Source organism: Pteropus medius, unplaced genomic scaffold, assembly GCF_902729225.1.
Source record: "Pteropus medius unplaced genomic scaffold, Ma_sr-lr_union100, whole genome shotgun sequence".
Taxonomy (NCBI): Eukaryota; Metazoa; Chordata; class Mammalia; order Chiroptera; family Pteropodidae; genus Pteropus; species Pteropus medius.
In genome coordinates, this window is record NW_024342474.1 from 11,118,408 (window position 1) to 11,132,527 (window position 14,120).

The 14,120-nt window shown below is 34.9% G+C and overlaps 1 protein-coding gene across 1 annotated transcript in view; it reads right to left on the reverse strand.

Annotated features, from left to right (window-relative positions):
• The window catches only part of PTPRR (protein tyrosine phosphatase receptor type R), a 222,931-nt gene that overhangs the window by 190,315 nt on the left and 18,496 nt on the right, over window positions 1-14,120 (reverse strand). The window lies entirely within an intron of this gene.

A 14,120-nucleotide genomic window follows, 5' to 3' on the forward strand; every position in this document is an offset into this window, starting at 1 on the left:
ATTAAATTGGTTTCTCTCCTGTTAATCTGGTCTTGGGTCAATTTTATGATTAGTCAAGCCATAAAAACTCAAGGTGGGGAGAATATTTCCCTCCCCAACAGCACTTGTATAAGTTGTTCACCATGACCGTGAACAGAAATGACGAGTAATATTTAATTTTTTAATCATTTTATGTTTTAAAGGTCATTTAAATAAAAATGTAAGTAGAAGTATATACCTTTTATTTCATGCTTGAAAATCAGTTACTCATATTTCTATACAAGATCATGTAATGGCACATAAAATAGGTTCCAAGAGCAGGAACCATAAAATAGGTTCCAAGAGCATGGTCAGTACATAGATACTTGAAAGGTCTACCTGAGTTCAAAACTTGGCTTCATGGCCTGGACCATGATGTATTACCCATCTTAAATGTCTTTCAGAGAAATTACAGCAGAGTCAACTATTCCACTCTTTTAAAGAAAGAGTAGAGGTGTTACTATGAATATCTCTGAATGAGATGAGTTTGGTAGAAGGGACTATTCATTGATAGTGACTCAATAAATGGTGGCTATTATAATCTATTCAGAGATTTCTGATGTTCTCACTAAAAGAAATACAACACCAAACTTTAAACCTATTGTATGATACCTGACATTTGTGCATAACATAAATATTTCAAAGTGTTTTCATATACATTGATTCACTTGGTCCTCACTAAAATCTCTGCGAAAGAAACAGGAAAGATGTTAATATCCTAAATTTTCATAAGAAAAATTTAGATTCAGATGATCTGATTCAAGGTTCTTTGGTCTCTGATAAGCTTTTAGTCTCGAGAAAGCCACCTCATAGTTCTGGGCCTATCTGCAAAATAAATAAGTTAGACAGTGGTATGTAAGATCATATCCTCTACTAGTACTTATATAATTTGGAGATCAAGTAGTCAGAACAAGCCAGGTTTCATTGTGTGGTAAACTGATCAGGTTACCAACTTTCCAGGATTTGGAGCTAAGCTTTGAGACGCACTCCCTCCTGTCAGTGCCCAAACATGATGGAACTCTGAGAGAAAACTCATGGTAATCAAAATTCCTAGGAAATCTGGGTATCTAGTGATTTCACTTATAACGAGAAACAATTACATAAGAATCAGAATTCTTAAAACCCATTTCATTGGAGTATTTTCACCCTGACGTGAAGATAAATGGGACACTCAGTCTTATATAGAACTTAGCTTTGTTGAGTCTAAAATCAAAGCCAAGGAATTCAAATGATCAATGAAAAATCTTTAAGAAAGCTAAGGGATTATCTCACTATGAATGAACTTATGGAACCAAAATGTTTAGAATACTTTGACTAAGACTAGATTTCTTGGGAGAGTGCTGGTTGTACAGAACCACACTCCACATGTTCCCCTTCCTGTGCACTATCTCCATTTTTACTGGGGTCATTTGTCTAGGTTACAATTTTACTATAAGAATATAGCAAAGGCATAGTTATCATGAGGTAGGAGAGAAAATAAATGTTCCTGGACACCACCATTTAAAACAAGAGAAAGACTAGAGTCTTTATAAATTGTAGTGACATGGCAGCAGGATATAGAGAGAGTGAGTGACAAGCATAGAGTTTGGCATTACAGAATTTGTCAGAATGTCATCATATTCTAAGTTAGTGATCTGAGGTTAGAAATTTTCCTTGTCATATGATAAGTGAATTCTGAGGCTATGAACTCCAAGTATACTGACAATGGTGCCCAATGGTTTTAAAATACAGAACCCAATCCTTTTAACTGCCTGTTATTAGCTAGAAACATATTTTCGGAAGGCGAATTTTCCTTAAGAACTTAGTGATAACTAAAACGTCAAGCTAAAATCGTAAATGATATTCTCTGGGCCTTCATTGGGAGTCCTATTGACTCATGTTTAAATGTTTTAGCAAATACAGTCCTCTGGTTTTAAAGGCCAAACTTTTCAAACATATCAGAGAGAAACAAGTGGGTAAAGTGAAGTTGTAGCTCAGGAGGCCACTGGAATCAGGCATAGGTAGTTACACTGAGATCTTCAAGGGGTCAGGAAACACATAAAGCTAACACTGCACATAAAGAAAGACAATGGATCTGGAGTCATCTAGAAATGGCAAGCTATTCTTGGTAGCTTCTTTAAGAAACTAGAAGTAGTAATGAGATATATATTTACACTTATCAGTCACAGTCACAAAAATAAAGAGTGATTAACACTGTTGCTGATAAGAATGAAGGGTGGCTACTTTAGTACTTATTGGTAGAAATGAAAATTACTATTATCTTTTGGGAAACAAATCCAGCTATTTATTACTTCAACCTAGCAGTCTCACTTTTGGGAATCTATTCCATAGAAAGAAAAAGCACTAGCATATAGCAGTATAAAGATGTTTTTCTAACATTATTCATAGGGCCAAACATAAGGGTGGAAACAATGTGAATTGCCATTAGTAGAGGAATGGTTGAATAGATTATGGCATAATTATACCATGAAGTATCATGCACTGTTAAAAAATAATTAGGCGTGACTATTGATTAGAAAAGTTTTCCATGACGTATCATGAAGAAAGAATGGAAAAAAGCAAAGAAGTGTCTATATAATATTATACCATTTTTGTGAAACACAAAATAACAAAAATCCCGATATAGGTATATGTACATATATATGTACACACTTGTGTGTGATTATGCATGTATGTGGGATGTATCTGTTTGTATACAATTACATGAGCATAGAGAAAATAAATGGAAGATTACACATTAGGTTCTTAGGCTGAATGACCAGGAAAATATGAGGGTTCAACAGAAGAAGATGAACTGAATAAAGAGGAGAAGGAAGCAACAAAAATTATTGAACAAAAATGATTGTAATAAAAATAAAATGAATGATTTCTCACTTACGCATAAGTTTATCCACGTATAAAGAAACTAGAGAAAGATAAATGAGTTAAATCTGCCTCCCTCATAAGAATGGTGATGGTATATTGTAAAGTAGAAAAAAAAAGACAATGATGAAAGGTTGTTTTTTAAAGGAGGAAAATACAAACATTTGAACACAAGGCAATTAAATTTTTGTATGGCAAAAGACACCATAAAAAAAGAGAAATGACAACCGAGGGGAAAAAATATATATACAACCTGTATGGCAGACATTTCCCAATAAACAAAAAAACTTCTACACATTGTTAAGAAAAAGATAATCAGCGTAATACACAAGATAAGAATAAGCAATTTGCATGCGAGGGAATCCAAAAAATCAAATACACATTAAATATGCTGTCTTCTTCATAGTCATAGAAATGCAAATGTAAGCAATTATGAGATACAGTTTTTACTCCCTTGGTCAGCAAAAATTAAAAAGAATAACCACCAGCTGCTGGAGAGACTTTCAGTCAATCAGGTACCTTTTTACGTTATCAGTGAAAGGGTAAATTATTACAATTGTCCAGAAAATAATAAGTTCGCAATAAAATAGTGAAAATATTCTTAAGGCAAATGCTCTTTCTTTTGAAAATCTCTTATTCATAAAAATAAAATATATAAGTGAACGAACTATATATTTACGTATGTGTTATATATATATGCACATATATATGTTCCTCTTTTTCTAAAGCTGTATATAAAAGATGTTTATTGCAGCAATTTGGTTGTGGCCAATATAAAACATATACGCAAAGAAAAAACTGCAAAAAATCATGGATATACATTGAATCTGAGGACTAGTTTAAGAAAGTATAGAATACACAAACTTGAAAATTATGCCACTATTTATAAGAAGTCTAAATTTATATCTAAAGACTCTGAGGTATATCTATGACCTATCATTATTTTATAAAGCAAGTGGTGAAATAAGTATGACTTAATTTTTAAAACAACAATAAAAAATATGTATTTAGAATATAGAAATGTGTAATAAAGATTTATGTCTCTCCATAATTAAAAAGGTAAGATTCAATTACCTAGAGTATGTATTTATGTGTATGGAATCCTTATTATTTGATTTCCCTAATAATTTGGATATAAATTGTTAGGTTATTAATACATTATTATATTATCAATAAATTATTTGGCATTTGGATTAATAATACCTTTAAAAAAGAAAAGTCTTTGTAACAGTAGCTACCGATAATACAGCTAATAGCTAATGTTGGGAACTTAAGGGCAATGAATACATTATGTCACTTGAGAAAACTTTAGGAGAAAAGAAGGAGTTGCATCTGGGAACAGGAAACCAGAGGTGAACATCGAGTAGGTGTAAGCACATTCTGGCTGATGGAAAAGACGGTTAGGCTTTCAGCAGGTAAGAGTGGCAGGTGGGTGGTTTACAAGAAGATGGCCCATGACAACATGAAAAGTTACCAGCAGGTAAAGGTGTGGGCAGGCTGTGAGATCTGAGTTCAAAGACAAAACTTGTAAGAAGGCAAGTCTCCAGGCTCAGAGGAACTGAAGGGCTGGTTGTCTGAACAAAGTAGACACTCAGGAAAGGAAGATAATGTCAAGAACCCAGGTAATTAGCAATGGAATATAAATAGGGTTTCAGTCAGGACCACAACATGTGGCTGTGTAGCCTGTGTGATGCACAGCTCTGGGGGATGCTGTTGATTTAAAGTACAGTATGAAAGGTACCTCCTAGATTGGTATAAGGCGTGAAGACCATTACAATACTGGGATTATGATACTAAGATCTGAACAGATCAGCAACAAAATTGACATTATCATCATCCACCACCACCTCAACTGTGACAGTTGGCATTATGACAACGCATTATGCTGTAGTGGCAAATTCACTGATTCTAGAAAGAATCAAAGGAAGTAGCCACGTCAGATATTACAATTACCATTAAAATGAAGAAACAAAGACTCAGAATGTTCATTGACTTGCCCAAGATCTCAAAGGTAGTGGCAGAACAGGCATGTGAACCCAGATGTCTCCTTCTGAAACCATTCTGTTCCCACTGTCTTAAATGGCTCTCAATGAGAATGAAGATTGTTCCCTGACTGAGCAGTGAGCCAAAGATATCATTATACCCATTGTAATTCTTTCATACTAACTGTATTTTCTCATTTTTTCAAACCCAGTTGGTAAACAAAGTCTCCCTGTAAGGGGATCTTCTGCTGTGTAACATTCAGACTAAACTTGTCCATACTGTTTGCTATTTTGTTATAGTGACTATTTGTTTAGACAAAACATGTTACAGAATTTATGGGATTTATGGCGGCTTACAAAAACACGTATAATACAAAATAAAGTTGAATAAAAAGTAAGGAAATGAGGAAATTGAATTAGAAAGAAAACGAGTAAAGAAAAGAAAACATCCAGCCAAGAATGAAGTTAGTTCACAAAATAAATAAGGCACTCAATAAAGTTCTCTATATTTGCTGGAGATAGACCACAAATTTGGCTCTCAGCTTTTTAGCAGTCAAGAGTAAGAGGGAAAAGTGATTCACAGCATATAAAAGACATAATTATAAGCCAAACAGTGGCTTAGGAGAAATACAAGAATTCTTGGTAGTAAGATTAGCGAGTTATATTTTCCATTGTCCCATATAATGCTAATAATAGCCTCCAGGTTTTATAAGGATCTTATAATGTGTCAGGCATGATGCTAAGTGCTTTTAATGCTTTATCTCATTCAATTCCCTTAACAATTTCATAAAATAGATATTATTAGTATCACTTTTTTACAAATGGGGAAATTGAAATACAGAGATGTTAAGTCACTGCAGGAAACACAATTAGTGAGTATATAATTTGGGATTCCAACACAGTTCTGCTGACTCCAAAGTTATTCTACCACATGGCTTCCTTTTAGGAGCAAAACCTTGATTCAGTTCCTAAGTATCCTTCGTTATCCAATAGAATCCTTCAATACCCAATATAGTGTGGCCCCACTACTTTCTTCCTGCCACATAACTTTCTTTTCTTCATTGCACTTACCACCATCTGAAATGATGCTGTTGTTTACTTATGTTATTGTCTTTCTCGCTTTAGAATGTGAACTACATAATTGCAATAATCTTGTTTATCTTGCTACCCTTGTATCCCTAGAGTCTGCTTTATTTCCTAGGACCTAGGAGGCACTCAATAATATTTTTGATTAAATGAACATTTCAAGGAGCAAGGATTAGGTGTACATTCAGAACTTTGCATGTCTGAGAATCCAGTTGTCCCTACTTATTCTTGGTTCCTTGAAGGTATTACTTACATATTCCTTTCCAGTCTCCATGACTTACACTGGTTACTCACCAAAAATATATTATTTCCTAGAACTTGGCTATTTTTCACAATCCAGCTTGGCATAGCCTTGATTTTATTCATTTGACCTTATAATTTTAAAAATTATCTTAAGAATATTAATGACACCATCATTTGTCACATATAAAGAAAATTTTTAAAAATTCTTTTGCCCACAAAATATGATTGATGATTTTTAAAATCCTACATTCAAAATATTTTCCTAGTGGCCTGTTCAATATAGTTTTTTTTTTTTTTTTTTTTTGCTATTTGCTGCCCAATAGTTCCTGCTTTAAAAACAAACAAACAAAAACCAAAACATAATATTCCTTAAAAAGAGAAAACAGCTTAATGGCTTAAAGCACAAAGAACCAACATGTACTTGTTCCTGGTTAAACACTTAATTCTTAGAAACTGTTTGTGAACATTCGGCCTATCCTTCAAAGTAGGTCTTTACTTTCTATTTTCTTAGAAGTTATCCGGTGCTAACTTATTATTTCAGTTAAACGACTAGATTATATGAAAATGTAGACTAAATTGAAAGTTATATAAAGTTGATGATGGCTTCTTGACTTATTTTTCTGGATTCAAATTGTCCAAATAGGGCAGATAGGAAAGGAAAGAGACAACTTGGGATATAAATAATGGCTGGATTATATTTTCATACTTCAAAAAAAAAATTTAGAAAATGGTTACAATATAAAATTATGATCAATCTACTTTATGAAAAGACAATGATAAATAGTTAAGGTGATGTGATATTGTGATTTATAATTAGAAAAAATATTTTGGTAAGTTTCCAGTTCCTGGCACATAGCTCCTAAAATCCTGCAGTTTCCTATATAAGAGCAATAAGGGCATCATTTGTTATAGTATTCAGTTTTGGTGTCCAGTTCCTGAAATAATTCTAGAGCCTTAAAGGTGAAATGGGTGTCTTTTGTTATTCATAACAAGCCCTTTCAATCACACCTGAATTTATGTTAATAAGGTGACTTTTTGAAAGCCCCTAAGGATGGAGGCAAGTTGCCAAAAGATCCAACCAAGTGATTAGAGGAATAAAACTTTTAGTCTCACTCCCCAACCTCTGGAGAGGAGAAAGGGCTAGATGTTGAATAATCACCAATGTCCAATCACTTAATCAATCATACCTATGTAATGAAGCTTCCATAAAAACCGCCCTAAAACAGGGTTTGGAAAGCTTCCGGGTCGGTGATTACATGGAGGTGCTGGGATTGCCGCATGCCTAGAGAGAGCATGGAAGCTCTGGGTCCCTTCCCACATACCTCGTCCTGTGCGTCTTTTCCATTCCCCTGTTCCTGAGTTACATCCTTTTATAATAAACTGGTAATCTAGCAAGTAAAAGGGTCTGCTGATATTTCTAAGTAGAAAGTGTTAGAGCTAAATTAAGTTGTAGGGCACCCAGCTGGTGTCACAGACTTGCTTGGCGTGGGAAACCCATCATATTTGGTGGCCAAAAATGTCACAAGTGAAGTGTTGAGAGTAATGTAGAGAGTAGAGGGAAAACACAGGACTTTTCCCTTTATACTTTAGTGTTAGCAGTGGGATTTCCTAGAATATTCCTGGCCTGTGGAAATGTGATTTTGGAAGAAAAGAATGAAAGGGCAGGAGATGAAACTTTGATTCCCAGGTGGCCATGTGGTCACCCAGGAAAAGCGTGAAGCAGCAGCTGTGCTGCTCTCAGTTACTAAAAGTAAAAGTTACTAATGAGTAAGCTTCAGAACTTTGCCCAGGGAGAGACCTTTCCAGAGATTTTTAGCTCGTATGTTTTCGTAAAACAAGAGAAAGGAACAAACTGTTTCTACCATCTGAATTGTAGGGATCGTATTGAGAGAACTAAAGCATTTGCTAAACGGTGCCGATCCCATCATGCACAGGAGGGGCCAGATGCCCAGAAAACCCACGATAATTATCCATTAGCAGTTAGATTTTAAAGCAGAGCATAGTATAGTTTAAAAAAAAAAAAAAAAAAAAAAGAAAACCTATGCATGATTTATACGCATGATTAGAGAAAAACAGAAAAAAGAGAAAGAAAAGAAAGAAAAAGGGACACTCACAGAAGGTACAAGAGAAGAGTTTTTAACAATTTGAAAATCAAAGGGCAATTTTTAGAGACTTGACAAGTAAGTATTTATCCCAAAGAAAACATACTCTCTTTGTTCATCTGCAGAGCCCATTTCTTTTTGCATTACATTATTGTGTAAATTTTAGGCTGCAACATAAAAAGACACAGTACTTTCCATCTTCCTCGATGAAAAGTACTGATATAGAACATTTTATATGCTCTTAATAGAATATCCTCTCTTTTTTTGGTCCTGCTAACTTCTTCGGTTACTTTAAATATTTCCTTTGCTTAAGATTCAAGCAAAGAACATACATAATTTGGCCAAGTGAAAAAAAATAGATCTCATATTACAATTATATAGAGAGTTCATATTTTCCCTTAAGATAAGCTCCCTAAATTCTCTCAATATTAATTAGGCAGTTGCAATGAAAAGAATATATATTTGATATATTCGATATTTATTTCTCCTTATAATTAGCTGCCTTAAATCATTGAAAGTGTTGGGAATATAAGTCAATACATAAAACTATAAAATCTATTATACAATGCAATTTTTAGAACTGGAAAAATGATGCTGTATAAAGATAATTAATGACATGAAAAGTTCTCCATAATGTAAGGTAAGTAAAAAAAAAAAAAAGACAAAGCCTTATGTATACAGATTCCACATTTTTGTAAAAAAAAGTCTATACCCATCTATATAAAAGACTGTATAGATACATATATCAAGATGACATTGTTTCTAACAGTTAAGGATTACTTTTATTTCTTCTTTTTCCTTCTCTATATTTCCAAATATTCTAAAATTATTATTATTTATTATTATTATTATTTATGCTTACAGAACTTGGTCTTCCTAGGTGGTCTCTCATCCAAGTACTAACCAGGGCTGACCCTGCTTAGCTTCTGAGATCAGACATCGGGCTTGTTCAGGGTAGACCATGGACCATGGTTCCACTGTGGTGCAAACCCAGGATCTTCTGCGTATAAAGCAGACGTGCTAACCGCTACACTATAGAACCATGTCCTAAATATTCTAAAATTATAAAAGTACATTACTTTTAGAGTCAAAACAAAGATATTATTAAAACAGTCTCTGTAGATGAGGATAGTCAGTGTCCAATTAATATGATAACCAATTAAACCAGTTCTCTTGAGACTTCAGTCATCTTAATGTTGAGTCGAAATGATCCAAAACAAGCAGATGCACTAAGTGGTCCAGTGTTGAAACTTCACACAGACATTGCCTGAGCTTGACCTGTAACATTTCCAGCATGTGTTCGAGCATCCTCTTTGCTGCTTTAGTAGCCAGGAATGGAGAAAAGCAACAGATGGTGACAGTTAGGACTGTCAGAATGCCCAGCTCAAGAATGGAGTTTCTACTTCAAGATTATTTTTCAGGAGTACAATAATATCTAGAAAGTCTAAGCACAAAGCTTTGCAAAATGCAAATGTTTGGGATAAAAAGAAAGGTGATTATGTAAGATCCTACAGTTTAACACAAAGCATTTAGGGCAGCGGTCCTCAACCTTTTTGGCACCAGGGACCAGTGCCTCCATGAGAATCTAATGCCTGATGATCTGTGGTGGAGTTGAAGTGGTGATGCTAGTACTGGGGAGCAGCTGCAAATACAGATGAATTTTTGCTTGCTCACCTGCCTGCTGCTCTCCTCCTGCTGTGTGGCCTGGTTCCTAACAGGCCATGGACCAGTACTGGTCTGCAGCACAGGGGTTGGGGACCCTTGATTTCGGGTATGTTAAGAAAAGAGCAAAAATTTAACCCAATTTTTAAAGTAGATTACAAAAGTTATTTTTCTGGACTTTCTTGAAAATAAAATAGAATTTGACCCTATAGTTCCTTTTTTATTATTATTACTTATAGAATGGCCATCATGGATCTTTCACCTTTTACTCTCTGGCTCCAACATTAACAGCTAGCCAAAAACTGTTCAAGGATGAAGTGAGTACTTAAATTGGTCTAATCATAGGAATGCCCGGTATATTACTGAAAGTTGTGAAAGAGTCCATTTTTTTCCACTGAATATGAACGTGCAAGGATGACACTCCAGGAGTTTCAGGAAACCATGTTGAGATGAAGAGACAGAACCAGTCTGAGAATGAAGTCACCCCAGAGAAGGAGAGCTGAGAGATTGATCCTGATTGATTATTTGAGCCTTTGATAAATATCATACCTAAAGCTAGATATATTACAGAAGTGTCGTTTCTTGAGCCATAAATTTTTTTCTAGTTTGGATTAGATTTCTTGTCACTTGCGAAAAAATATTCCTAACCAATAAACCTTTCTTAACATAACAGAATTCCAGTGGTAGCTACATAGATCAAACCTACCCTTTGGGACATTCACTACACAAACACAAAATTATGATTAAACCAAATTGTCCATTGAAAAAGTGTCCAACAATTATTTACCTACACCATATAACACACCAAATAATAAAATTTATTTACTGTGGCAGGCAATGAGAAGGTTGGTCTTTCAAAGTCCTTCACATTACATCTAGGAATTATCCCTTCATCCGTAAGGCGAAACTCAAAAACTGGTTAACAGCAGAACCAAGCCGAGGTTCAGGATGTAATGACCAGAGCTCAAGATGTAAGTGAAAATCAGAGTTATCCAAAGCTTTTGGCTTTAATAGTCTTCTAAATCAACAACCTGCTAAAAATATTTGTAAAGACTGTTCTGTGTCAAAAAACAGGTGAATGTCTGTCTGTGTGCTGGTCTTTGTGAGTGGTGAGTAAGACAAGAGGTTTTAGGATTCTAGGAATCTCACAGGAATCCCATCATCTTAGGTGCTCATAGAAGTCTTCCTACTGCCATAACAACTGATACTATATAATCTCTCTTCTTTTCCTCTCCCCTTTCCTTTCTCCCTCTCTCCTTCCCTCCTCTCTTCCTTTTTTCCTTCATCTCTCCCATTCTGTTTCTTTCACTCCTTTCCCCTTCCCTTCGCTTTCCTTCTTCTTTTACTTTAATTCATTTTGCTTTCCTCAATTCCATCCTGTGGAATAAACCATAATCTCCCCACCCTTTATATTCCAAAGTCTTCTTGATCCCCATTTTTCTAAGATTTTTTCCCAGAATAGAATAGTCTTCATTTAGCAACCTGTGCTGAACTTGCTGAACTGGAAAGACCTGAAGCTGCTTCTACTCTACCATTTTCACTCACACCACTGGTATCCTCTGTCCTGATGTTGTGGCCTTGTGGCCTGATGAACATCTTAGGGATCTGGTGATAATAGCTGTAAAATTTCCAGCAGACATTTGGCTAAAGCTATTGTTGTTATTGTTGCTGTTGTTGTGTTGTTGTTTTGGCTTGTACCATAGCACTGACCTTGAAGACATTCATATTCTCTCTACGTTGAATTTGTACAGAAATCCTAATAACAGTTTCTTAATTGAGCTTCTGGAACATAATTAGCATTCTTTGGGATAAAAGAACATAATTGTCACTCTTTGGGATAAACATTTTAATTGTGCTGTCCTCTCCTTGGAATAAATAAACTACAGATTTTTTCTGATTATAAAACAGAAGAAAAAGAAAAAAAAATCACTTGCAGATGAATGCTCTTATAAAATGCTTTGTGGAGGCAATTAGGAATTGGGAAAAGAAGAGAGACATATGCATCTTTCATTTCCTAGTTAAATTTCTCATTCTAAAACTCAACAATGTCAAGGGAGAGGGGAGAGAGGGGAAGAGAGAGAGAGAGAGAGAGAGAGAGAAATATAGGAGGAGAAAACAATTGATCTCTCCCTCTGAGCTAGGAAGCTTTAGAGGTTACAAATACGTTTTGGAGGTTGGAAGTTGCTTTTTACTCTAGCTGGAAAAAAAACTCAATAATTCCCCTAATTCAGGATATACTTATTAACAATGCTCATTTTGATATAAATTAAGGTACAAAATAATTCTTTGGTACCATTGCAATATTCCTCAACAAAATGGTCTGTATATATAATACATGTACACTCTGGCCATACAAACACACATCTGTTACTCTATCAAAGTCATTTGGCCACCAGAATATCTTAGTTTCATCATCTACACTTCATTCCTGAGTCTCTTTTCTAGATAGAATGAACCTTCAAACCAGCTGATACTTGATTGAATGTTGACCCTCTGTTTTTTGAGTATGTTGCACATTATTGATTTATTTTAAAATAACCCCACTTCCTAGGTTTTCCTACTAAATCACCATGTGCGTTAAGTACTGAAAGTAGATTATAGGAAACATTAGCATAAGCAGTCGTTGTTGCAAGCTATCATAGCCACACAATGTTTAGAGACCAGATCAAGAGAGATTAGGGAAAGCTAATGCAGCAGTATCACCTATTACCTCCTTGTAATCATCATCCAAAAGAAAATGCACAGCTTTTTCATGAGTCTCCAAACGATAAGCTAAAAGTGAAATGACATGTCAGAATTCCCCATTGATGCCTTTTATCCTTCGCAATATTAAGTTCACTAGATAGTACATGACCTTACATGATAGAACAGACCTTGTGAATTATAATTTGCAGTGACTTTAAGAGTTGATGACCATGGTTTATGATGGTCACTGGAAGAAATATCTGCCATGGGCCCTAGCATTCACACAGCCATATCCAGATACAACGACGTCATTAACAGCGTTTATCTTCACTGAACAGAATACATGGCTTTCACCTTCAGAACATCTGTTACTCATGTAAATGCAAAAAACTTGTTCAAATATTTCAGGAAGCCAAATGACCCACATATTTTCTCTTACCAAGAGCTCATCTTGTGTTCTCAATTTGTGATTTTTATTAAATTACTGGCATTTCCACTCAGACATCTCAAGCAAAACCAGAGACTCCATTTCATTTATTGCTATTTCTACCCAAAATGAAGACTGGATCCTAATAAATATTCCATGTATGGTAGTTGAAAGCATCAATAAATGGATCTTTGATTTTCAATACTAAGTGAAGCATCCTATAGGTGGCAGATGAAAAATTTTAAAAAGGAAAAAAAGCTTATTAAGTTTAATTACATTTGGTGCATAGAAAGGTTGTCAAAATGCAAACAGGGATTCATGAATTATTGTGACCTTAAAAGTCAACATTTTTGATTATATCTTGGGGGCAGAAATGCAATAACAATCATTTAGCTACTGATCTGTAGTTTTAATGTGGATCCTCTTATTGTGATTTTAAACTTGAGAGGGACTATAGTCTAAATAGAATGTCAATCTCAGCATGTATTTAACTATGATACCTCCACAGATTGAGAACCTCTGGCCTGGGTTATACACCCGAAGGATGCAAGCAATGGAACCATCACATTGTCTTGATTAATAAACGGTGATGTTTGTCCAGCAATATTAGGAATATTGCCCATCAGTTGCTCTCAAATTATCTTATTTACTTCAGTGACAGAAAACTACCTCTGGCCCAGAACACCACTTCCCTTTCAGTGGACTCTTCGTTTCATGCAATTTGAGTCAAATGACCAGAAGTTCTTTACTAAGTATTATTTATTGACATAAACTGAGACTAAGATTTGTCTGCTTAGAAGAAATTATCACAGAAGGCAGGATGCTCTGTATAGGATATGATCGCTATAATTGTAAGGTCTTCCTAAAGCAATTTTTAATTCAAATATTTATTAAACACCTACTATGCACCATGCACTGTGCTGTGCACAGAAGATACAGACAAGGTTTCTTATTTCATGGGCTTACATTCAAGAGGAAGCCAACACACAATAATCAAGCAACAAAAACCATCAGAGAATGAGAAGTGCTGTGGTAAAAAAAAAAAAAAAAAAA